Genomic DNA, 9528 nt, shown 5'->3' with positions numbered 1-9528 from the left:
GTAAAACGTATGATAGCTCTCAATAAAACAGGTTTTCATACCATCACAAAAAGGAGCCAATGCATCAAAATAAGAAACTGGAATTTCCATATCAAATTGAATGTGACCAATACCTTTTCAATCTCAAAGAGTTTTTTCTTTAATTCAATTCACGTCATTCGACTATTGCATTTTTTCTTCATTTCAAATATTCGTAAAACAGTCTAGAACTTTTGAAATGAAATTATCATTATACTAATTCTAGCTTTAAAAACAAAATTACAACATATAAAACAAAGGAATTTATGTTATCATTTATTTCCAGTTTATCATTGAACACAATCAAAAATAAATTCATATCAAGGTACATGTACATAATATTGACCAATCTTCTACTTGTACCCCATCCCTACAACAAAACAATTTGAAAATGTCCTGTTTTCATTTTACAGGTCAATAAGAGCTTCTCCTTTCTTAGTACCCAACTGCTGGTCAATGGCCTGAAATATAGAAAAATATTGATAAGCAACTAAGTAGAATTAATCTAAAAATATAAGAATACGAACTACAACACCAAAAAGTAAAAGCATGATTTAAGATCCAAATAACAACATTAGGACCGTGGTATAAAAACATAAATTTACTGATGAATCAATTGATATTTTTTAATATAAAACTTCTTCTCATGCTTAATATTATTCATTTGATCAAATATATATTGGCATTTTTAAAATCAAATACATTTTTGATTCTTACCTAGCAGCATATTTGCTACTGTTCTTTGTCTCCTCTTTTAGCATGCCAAGACGGATGATGATTTCTTCTGCACTTCTCTCATCTAGAATAAAACAATACATACCAATAAAATTATAAAAAAAATCACAACCGCTTATAACTATTGAAATAAACAAGCATCTTTCTATTTATTTTTGAGGAAATGTTGATTGTGCATATCGGAAGTGCTTACGAAAACAATGAACTCGATATGACACTGGATTTGCGAATGATGCACCTCATCCTGATAAGACTCGGCAGATTCCGCTACCCTTCATGTTCCATTATAATCTGACGAGGAGTACCGAACGAAAATTATCCTCACAAACTCCTTTCCAAGAACATATATAAATAAAAAAATAAATGCAAACTTGCATGATAGAACATTAAACAACTGTTATCATCTATACACAAGATAGTTTGAACACTTAAAGCTCTTACAAGCACTTGTTTCGTGGGATGGTAACACCTTTACTCTCCTGCATTGACTATACGGTAGAGTACTTGTAAATAATGCTTAGAACTGTCAATAACCATTTAAAATTGGCAGTACAAAATAAAAGACAGTATAATCATAACTCCTTACCTTTCTGAAACAGTCAAGTTACGGTCAGTTATGGTCAGAAGTAAACAGCGTGGCCTTTGACTTCGGGTTCTTTGTTTCTTCTTCCCGCTCAAAAATTAGCACGTGATATGAATGCCGTATTCGGCCTAAATGTGTTGTAATTCTAAACGTGTTTAGGAAAGTGTCTAAATATTGAAAGTGCTTAGAATTTAAACACGTTTAGCTTTATATACTTGACAAAGTAGCTAAACATGTTTAGCATAGCAACATGTTTATTGAAAAGTGCTGAGAGCCAAAACATGTTTATTGCGAAGTGCTGAGAGCCAAAACATGTTTATTTTTTTATGTTTAGAAATTAAACACTTTCCTAAGCACATAAGTCTTGCAACACGTTTAAATTCTAAGCACAATTTTTACAGTGTGTCACTCTTTATAGGAGTGATTGCCCCTAAATGAGGATTTGTTTTAGTACCCTCTTTTGCGTTTTGAGCAAAAACTAAAGAATATAGAGAGAAACTAAACGGACTCAACGATCAGCAATACAAGATCAACAAAACAGAGATTTTTATCATGAGTTCTATTCTCGTCTACAATGTTGTATAGTGTCCTTTGTTGAATATGCACATAGATCAAGGTGAGCCACTCAGGCTCTTTAGAGCATCTAGTTTGTTTATCAAGTTGCACGAAGCACGGTGAATAATGAGCTTCAACCGAGAGAAAAAATAAAACACGTCGTTTCTGTGTATATATACAATGTACGTAATGTAATTGTGTTCAGAATTTCATCATATTTTAAAAACTAAACGTCTACCAATGCAAGTTAAAAGTGATGGAAATAGATGAGTTTGGTTTTAAATCAGTTTTTTTTTTGTTTTTTTTTTTTTTAAATAAAAACTGGTAAATTTTAATATTGATATTATTGATTGAGCAACATCTTCTATAACAATATAACTGTATCAGTAACATCACAAACTTGATTGTATAAGAAAACTGACAACATTTCTTGTCAGGAAATTAGTACTTTGAGGCCAAAAGAAAGGTTTTATCATTAAATCTTCGAAAATAGGAAAGCAGAAAAATTGTCAAATGTAACTAAATTTTAAACATAAATATCTTGATTGTATAAGGAAACTGACAAATTTCTTGAACGGAAATTAGTAATTTTATGCAAAAGTAAGATTTCATCATGAACTCTTCAAAAACCGGAAACCGGAAAATTTTTCAAATGTAATTCAAGGTTAAGAACAGTTTCTAAAATATATACTGAATATTAAGTAAACAAGTTGTTTTCTTTGCAAAAAGAAAAGCAATACGTGAACCCAAGACCTCTGACTTGTCACCAAAAAAAATTGTTGCTGAATTTCTGTATGCTTTTGAATTGAAATAATTGACTGTGAATAGAATAAGATAATGATGATGTTAAAACATCTTTATTAAAAATATGTAATTGTGTGTAGATTCTTGCACAAGTCAGTTGAAAGCAATGTTGGGTAGTTGTAAATAGAAAAGTGTATATATACAGATTTTATTTGAATATAAATTTTAAGGCTCGACTATTTTATTTATTACTTGGGAGTGTATATTATTTTTTCATAACCCTTTTGCAAATCCCAGTTTCTACAAACCGGATGTCTAATGCAAATTGCACAAACCAATCGCAATATAAATTTAAGCACTCAGTTTGCTTTATAATCTGGATGCATTTATTTTATCTATCATATCTTCATATTTTGTTTCCTGAATGCCTTCAATTATTCTCAACTCGTTATTGAAGCTGTCTGTACTCATGGTATATGTTGTATAGATAAATTTAGAGTCCAATTTCCATGTCATGTGAAACCCTGTGGCATGCAATTTATAAGAAGGTTTCGTATATTTTACCTGAGAGTAACACATCAGTTTCATTGGGACTCCTTATATAGAGACTTATTTTGATCTCATAAAACATCTCAAATTTTAAGGATTTCCTGATTTTACTTGAATCAATCCAAATATTTTACAGGAAAACTTGGTTTTGAAGAATATCTTATTTTCAGAAGTTTTATGAATACCTGAACATACTCTCAAAAGAACCAATTTATGCAAAAAGATATGCAGATATAAAAAGATACAGGATTAAAATGTTGTACGCCAGACGCGAGTTCAGTCTACAAAGAATCATCAGTGACGCTCGAATAAAAAAAGTTAAAAAGGCCAAATAAAGTACGAAGTTAAGTAATCTATTCCTTGGGTACAAAATCCCTAGCATTTCGAAAATGTCAAAGTTTATAATAGGACAGTGACTTAAAAAAGAAAATAAAAGAGAAACAGCTAGAGGTCAGAATACCGTAAGTAATGATGACCGTGTTTGAAAGTCACATGTCAAGCTCTTACTGCCGTGTCCTGAATTTAGATAAGAAAAGCGAAAATTCGCATTCACGAGTGAAATTAATATTTATGCATGCACGTGGTATTTTTGCGCAATAAATAGTAATCAGAAAGCATACGCACTGATACTCTGGATAAGAATACGCATTTGCGTCATCACATATATTAATCTAATAGCTGAATTCGGATGTCAAACTACCTACCTCAAGTGTTTTGTGAACGCAAACCGATAGTGTGCGTATGAACAGGGTGATATATAATGTGAATGATAGCTGGTCAACACAATGAATACAATTTTCAAAATCGTGCCATAGTACAATTATTTAGATGCTATAAGGTTGAACTATTAAAACAAACGAACAAAAAAAGAATTGAAATTTTATAATTAACATACATTCCTGTTAGTGATTTTTTCCGAAAATTTAGAATATAATACCAATAAATATTTAAGGATGGACATTTTATTTATCAAATCAATCTCTTTTTAAAGTCTAACATTCCACTATATGAATATATATATTGCTATACAAAATATAAGCAGAGACTTATACATCCATACTAAAACAGTATAAAATAATTAAAATTATGATAGTAATTAAATTTTGTTATGATTATTGTAAAATATTAATTACGTTTTTAGCTCACCTGACCTGAAAGGTCAAGTGAGCTTTTCTCATCACTTTGCGTCCGGCGTCCGTCGTCCGTCGTCCGTCGTCCGTCGTCCGTAAACTTTTACAAAAATCTTCTCCTCTGAAACTACTTGGCCAAATTTGTCCAAACTTGGCCACAATCATCATTGGGGTATCTAGTTTAAAAAATGTGTCCGGTGACCCGGCCAACCAAACAAGATGGCCGCCATGGCTAAAAATAGAACATAGGGGTAAAATGTAGATTTTGGCTTATATCTCTGAAACCAAAGCATTTAGAGCAAATCTGACATAGGGTAAAATTGTTTATCAGGTCAAGATCTATCTGCCCTGAAATTTTCAGATGAATCGGACAACCCGTTGTTGGGTTGCTGCCTCTGAATTGGTAATTTTAAGGAAATTTTGCCGTTTTTGGTTATTATCTTGAATATTATTATAGATAGAGATAAACTGTAAACAGCAATAATGTTCAGCAAAGTAAGATCTACAAATATAAGTCAACTTGACCAAAATGGTCAGTTGATCCCTTAAGGAGTTATTGCCCTTTATAGTCAATTTTTAACCATTTTTCGTAAATTTTTGTAATCTTTTAAAAAAATCTTCTCCTCTGAAACTACTTGGCCAAATTTAACCAAACTTGGCCACAATTATCATTGGGGTATCTAGTTTAAAAAATGTGTCCGGTGACCCGGCCAACCAACCAAGATGGCCGCCATGGCTAAAAATAGAACATAGGGGTAAAATGTAGATTTTGGCTTATATCTCTGAAACCAAAGCATTTAGAGCAAATCTGACATGGGGTAAAATTGTTTATCAGGTCAAGATCTATCTGCCCTGAAATTTTCAGATGAATCGGACAACCCTTTGTTGGGTTGCTGCCTCTGAATTGGTAATTTTAAGGAAATTTTGCCGTTTTTGGTTATTACCTTGAATATTATTATAGATAGAGATAAACTGTAAACAGCAATAATGTTCAGCAAAGTAAGATCTACAAATAAGTCAACTTGACCAAAATGGTCAGTTGATCCCTTAAGGAGTTATTGCCCTTTATAGTCAATTTTTAACCATTTTTCGTAAATTTTTGTAATCTTTTAAAAAAAATCTTCTCCTCTGAAACTACTTGGCCAAATTTAACCAAACTTGGCCACAATCATCATTGGGGTATCTAGTTTAAAAAATGTGTCCAGTGACCCGGCCAACCAACCAAGATGGCCACCATGGCTAAAAATAGAACTAAGGGGTAAAATGTAGATTTTGGCTTATATCTCTGAAACCAAAGCATTTAGAGCAAATCTGACATGGGGTAAAATTGTTTATCAGGTCAAGATCTATATGCCCTGAAATTTTCAGATGAATCGGACAACCCTTTGTTGGGTTGCTGCCTCTGACTTGGTAATTTTTAGGAAATTTTGCCGTTTTTAGCTCACCTGACCTGAAAGGTCAAGTGAGCTTTTCTCATCACTTTGCGTCCGTCGTCCTGCGTCCGGCGTCCGGCGTCCGTAAACTTTTACAAAAATCTTCTCCTCTGAAACTACTGGGCCAAATGCACCCAAACTTAAACACAATCATCATTCAAGTATCTAGTTTAAAAAATGTGTCCGATGACCCCGCCAACCTACCAAGATGGTCGCCATTGCTAAAAATAGAACATAGGGGTAAAATGTAGATTTTGGCCTATATCTTTGAAACCAAAGTATTTAGAGCAAAACTGACAAGCGTAAAATTGTTCATCAGGTCAAGATCTATCTGCTGTGAAAGTTTCAGACTAATCGGACAATCCGTTGTTGGATTGCTGCCCCAGAATTAGTATTTTTTTTTTGAAATTTTGCTGTTTTTTGTTATTATCTTGAATACAATTGTAGATAGAGATAAACTGTAAACAGATATAATGTTCAGCAAAGTAAGATCTACAAATAAGTCAACATGACCAAAATTGTCAGTTGACCCCTTAAGGAGTTATTGCTTATTATAATCAATTTTTAACCATTTACCTGAAATTTTAATTATCTTTTTAAAAAATTCTTCTCCTCTGAAAATACTTAGACAATATTAACCAAACTAGGCCACCATCATCATAAGGGTATCTAGTTTAAATAATGTGTCGAATGACCCCGCCTTTCAACAAAGATGGCTGACATGAGTTAAAATAGTATATAGGGGTAAAATGCAGTTTTCAGGGAAGATTTCTGAAACCAAAGCATTTAGAGCAAATCTGATGTAGAAATTTTTTTCATTTTAGTCAACATCTAAATGCCCTGAACTTTTTAGACAAATCAGGAAATCTGTTGTTGGGTTGTTGCCCCTGAATTGGTGATTTTAAGAAAATTTTGCAGTTTTTGGTATTTATTGAATTGTGTCCCTTTTTATGATATTTTGGGATAGACTTATATATATTTTGGTATATAAATATATTAATGAAATATTAAAACAAACCATGTAGAGAACTTTACATGAACAAAGGCACTATTTTCAGTCTCATAAATATTTCAGATATATTTATTGAACTTTGTTGTGATATGGTTCTTTGTGGTATTAAGGTACAGCAAACAGAAACTCTCTAATAAAAAGTACAGTTTGCATAACTGCCCTTGGAAATTTCAAAATGTAAGTAACACATGTGTAGCAGGTTTGAATTTGTTGTTAAAGTTTAAAACAAAAGCAAAGACATAGAAATTAACACATTTAGAACATGAAATGATGATGAATTATATTGTAAAGAATATTATTATAAAGCCAGCAAGTAAAATTTACTCAGGAAAGTAGTTCCTCGATTGACGATAATTTTTACAAGTGGCAGTGTAGTAAAATTGTCATGTACATTAGATAATAGTCCCAGCTCAAACCTTTTTTGCAAACACTAAGTCATTTATCTCTCAATGTTTTTGGTGTTTTCAACACAAATGATGCTGATTATCCATCACCAACATGACCAAGAAATATTCTGTTAAAAAATATAGACCAATTTAAATCTGGGAACAGTGCAATGTGTCTGTGAAATTCCAAATCTGATGATTACTATCAGTGTTTTCCTTTTTTCACTAAGGTAAGGTGGGTGTTTTAAAAAAATCACCTGCAACCGGGTGGTTTTTTTTTTAATGTCCTACCGTTTATTTTTTTTTATTTACTGTGGGGGTCACAAAAATAAAGATTAGTATAATATTCACATTTAATGCAGTTGAACAAACATAAATAGAAGTAGTCATATTAATTGTCAAATATTCTTTGATTTGATTTTTTTCAACAATTTGCAGGACTCCCTCCTCCTGTGAATGCAAGGCCTATCGATCCAGGTTTCTGTCCTGTTTCTTGCTGTTGTGCTGTATTTTTGGCACACAGAACAGTAGTATCCTTCTCTGTGACTATAAGCCATTTGAAGTCTTGCTCATTTTTGTCTTCACTTACGTGTCTTTTCCGTTGTTTGGTTGATTTTTGTTCAATTTCCACAACTTCAACATTACTGAGGCCATCATGGGGTATAGGACCTTTATCGGGACTCCGGGATCAGGTGTTTTTAAGGTTTCGGGATTGACCCTTTAGGGATCCGGGGATTCTTTATTTCGAATTTCAGGAAAAGATATTGAGCATGTTGAGTGAACTTCTTGTAATTGTTAAACAATAAAACACAAAAACATTCATTTAAATGATAAGAATTTTTATGGCTTTGCAACAAAGTTATCGGGGCCATATAGTTTTACCCTTGTCTTTCATTGTGTCATTCTGTCATTCCTGTACAAAGTATTTATGCTATTATACAGATTTTTTTTCTAAACACCTTCAAATATTGGGCTTTTATGGCCCCGCAACAAAGTTGTCAGGGCCATATAGTTTTACCCTTGTCTGTCATTTGATCATTCCGCAACATAGTATTCATGCTAATATACGGATTTTTTTCTAAACACCTTCAGATATATACTGGCTCATATTTGGTATGTGAGTTAACCATGATGAGTTACAGATCAAGCTCAAGTTTCATTCCATTCTGCTAATTTTTGCCGAAATTATGGGATTTGGTCCGTCATTTGATCATTGTGTCATTCTGTCATTCAGCAACACACCATTATACATTTTTTTTTCTAAACGAATTCAAATATTGGGTTCATTTTTGGTATTTATAGATCAAGCTTAAGTTTCATTCCACTGTGCTAATTTTTGCTGAAATTACAGGGCTTTGGACTTTGTATACTAATTTATAATTATACGTTTTTTTTTCTCAACACTTTGAGATTTGACTAATATTCGGTATGAGAGTCAGCCATGATGAGTTACAGATCAAGTTTTAGTTTCATTCAACTCTGCTAATTTTTGGCGAAATTAAGGGCTTTGAACTTTGATAAATTGTTGAAAATCACAATTATACAAAAAAAATTCTAAACTCCTTGAGATATTGGTCTAATTTTTGGTATGTGCGTTCACCATGATGAGTTACAGATAAAATATAAGTTTCATTCTGCTCTGGTAATTTTTGCAAAAATTACTAGCTTTGGACTTTTCATATCGTTGAAAATCACAGTTATACATATTTTTTTTAAACGCCTTTTGAAATTAGGCTGATTTTTGATTTGTGTGTTAACCAAGATGAATTACAGATCAAGTATAAGTTTTGTTCTGCTCCACTGATTTTTGCAGAAATTAAGAGTTTAAGACTTTGAAAATTGTCAAAAATTGCAGTTATACTGACTTTTTTCTATATGCCTTGAGATTTTGAGCTGAATTTTGATATGTGATCAGTCTTCACGCTTAACCACAAGTCCACAAGTGTTGGCTTGTAAAATTGCTTTCGGGCTTGTAAAAATCTTCTCTACAAGCCAACAGAATCCAACTAAAATTTTCGTAAAATTGAGCTTCGGGCTTGTGGCTTCAAAAGTTTATCGTGAAGACTGTGTGATACTACCATCATGTTTGTGTGTACATGTGTTGTTGAAATTTCAGATTGATGCAACTTTTTGAGACGGGGCCATTCATGTCGTTACAACACATCTAGTTGTAGTTTCCTTTTTATCAGATAGCAAATTTCAGTTTTCACTGAGTACCAATGAGTACCAATTTTTGCATTAACCAACAAATGTATATTAATGCGCCATGCCTTTTCAATGACACAAGTTTTCATTAACGTGTGATAGAAGTTATAAGTGTAAAAAAAATTATAAACGTGTGATAAAAGTAATTAGTGTGGGAAAATATATTCGTTAATTCCAA

General features: G+C 32.4%; 1 long non-coding RNA gene across 1 annotated transcript; it reads right to left on the bottom strand.

The window, feature by feature from the left end:
- Positions 1–278: 278 nt before the first annotated feature.
- Positions 279–1730, bottom strand: LOC127707526 (uncharacterized). The gene is made up of 3 exons (XR_007984949.1): positions 1340–1730; positions 736–817; positions 279–479 (listed from the first exon to the last, which is right to left on the bottom strand). It is a non-coding gene; the product is annotated as an uncharacterized LOC127707526 (long non-coding RNA).
- Positions 1731–9528: the final 7798 nt, after the last annotated feature.

The sequence above is a fragment of the Mytilus californianus genome, unplaced genomic scaffold, assembly GCF_021869535.1.
Source record: "Mytilus californianus isolate M0D057914Y unplaced genomic scaffold, xbMytCali1.0.p SCAF_7, whole genome shotgun sequence".
Lineage (NCBI taxonomy): Eukaryota > Metazoa > Mollusca > Bivalvia > Mytilida > Mytilidae > Mytilus > Mytilus californianus.
Note: the sequence above shows the minus strand (reverse complement) of the source record. Positions and strands in the feature narration are given on the sequence as shown.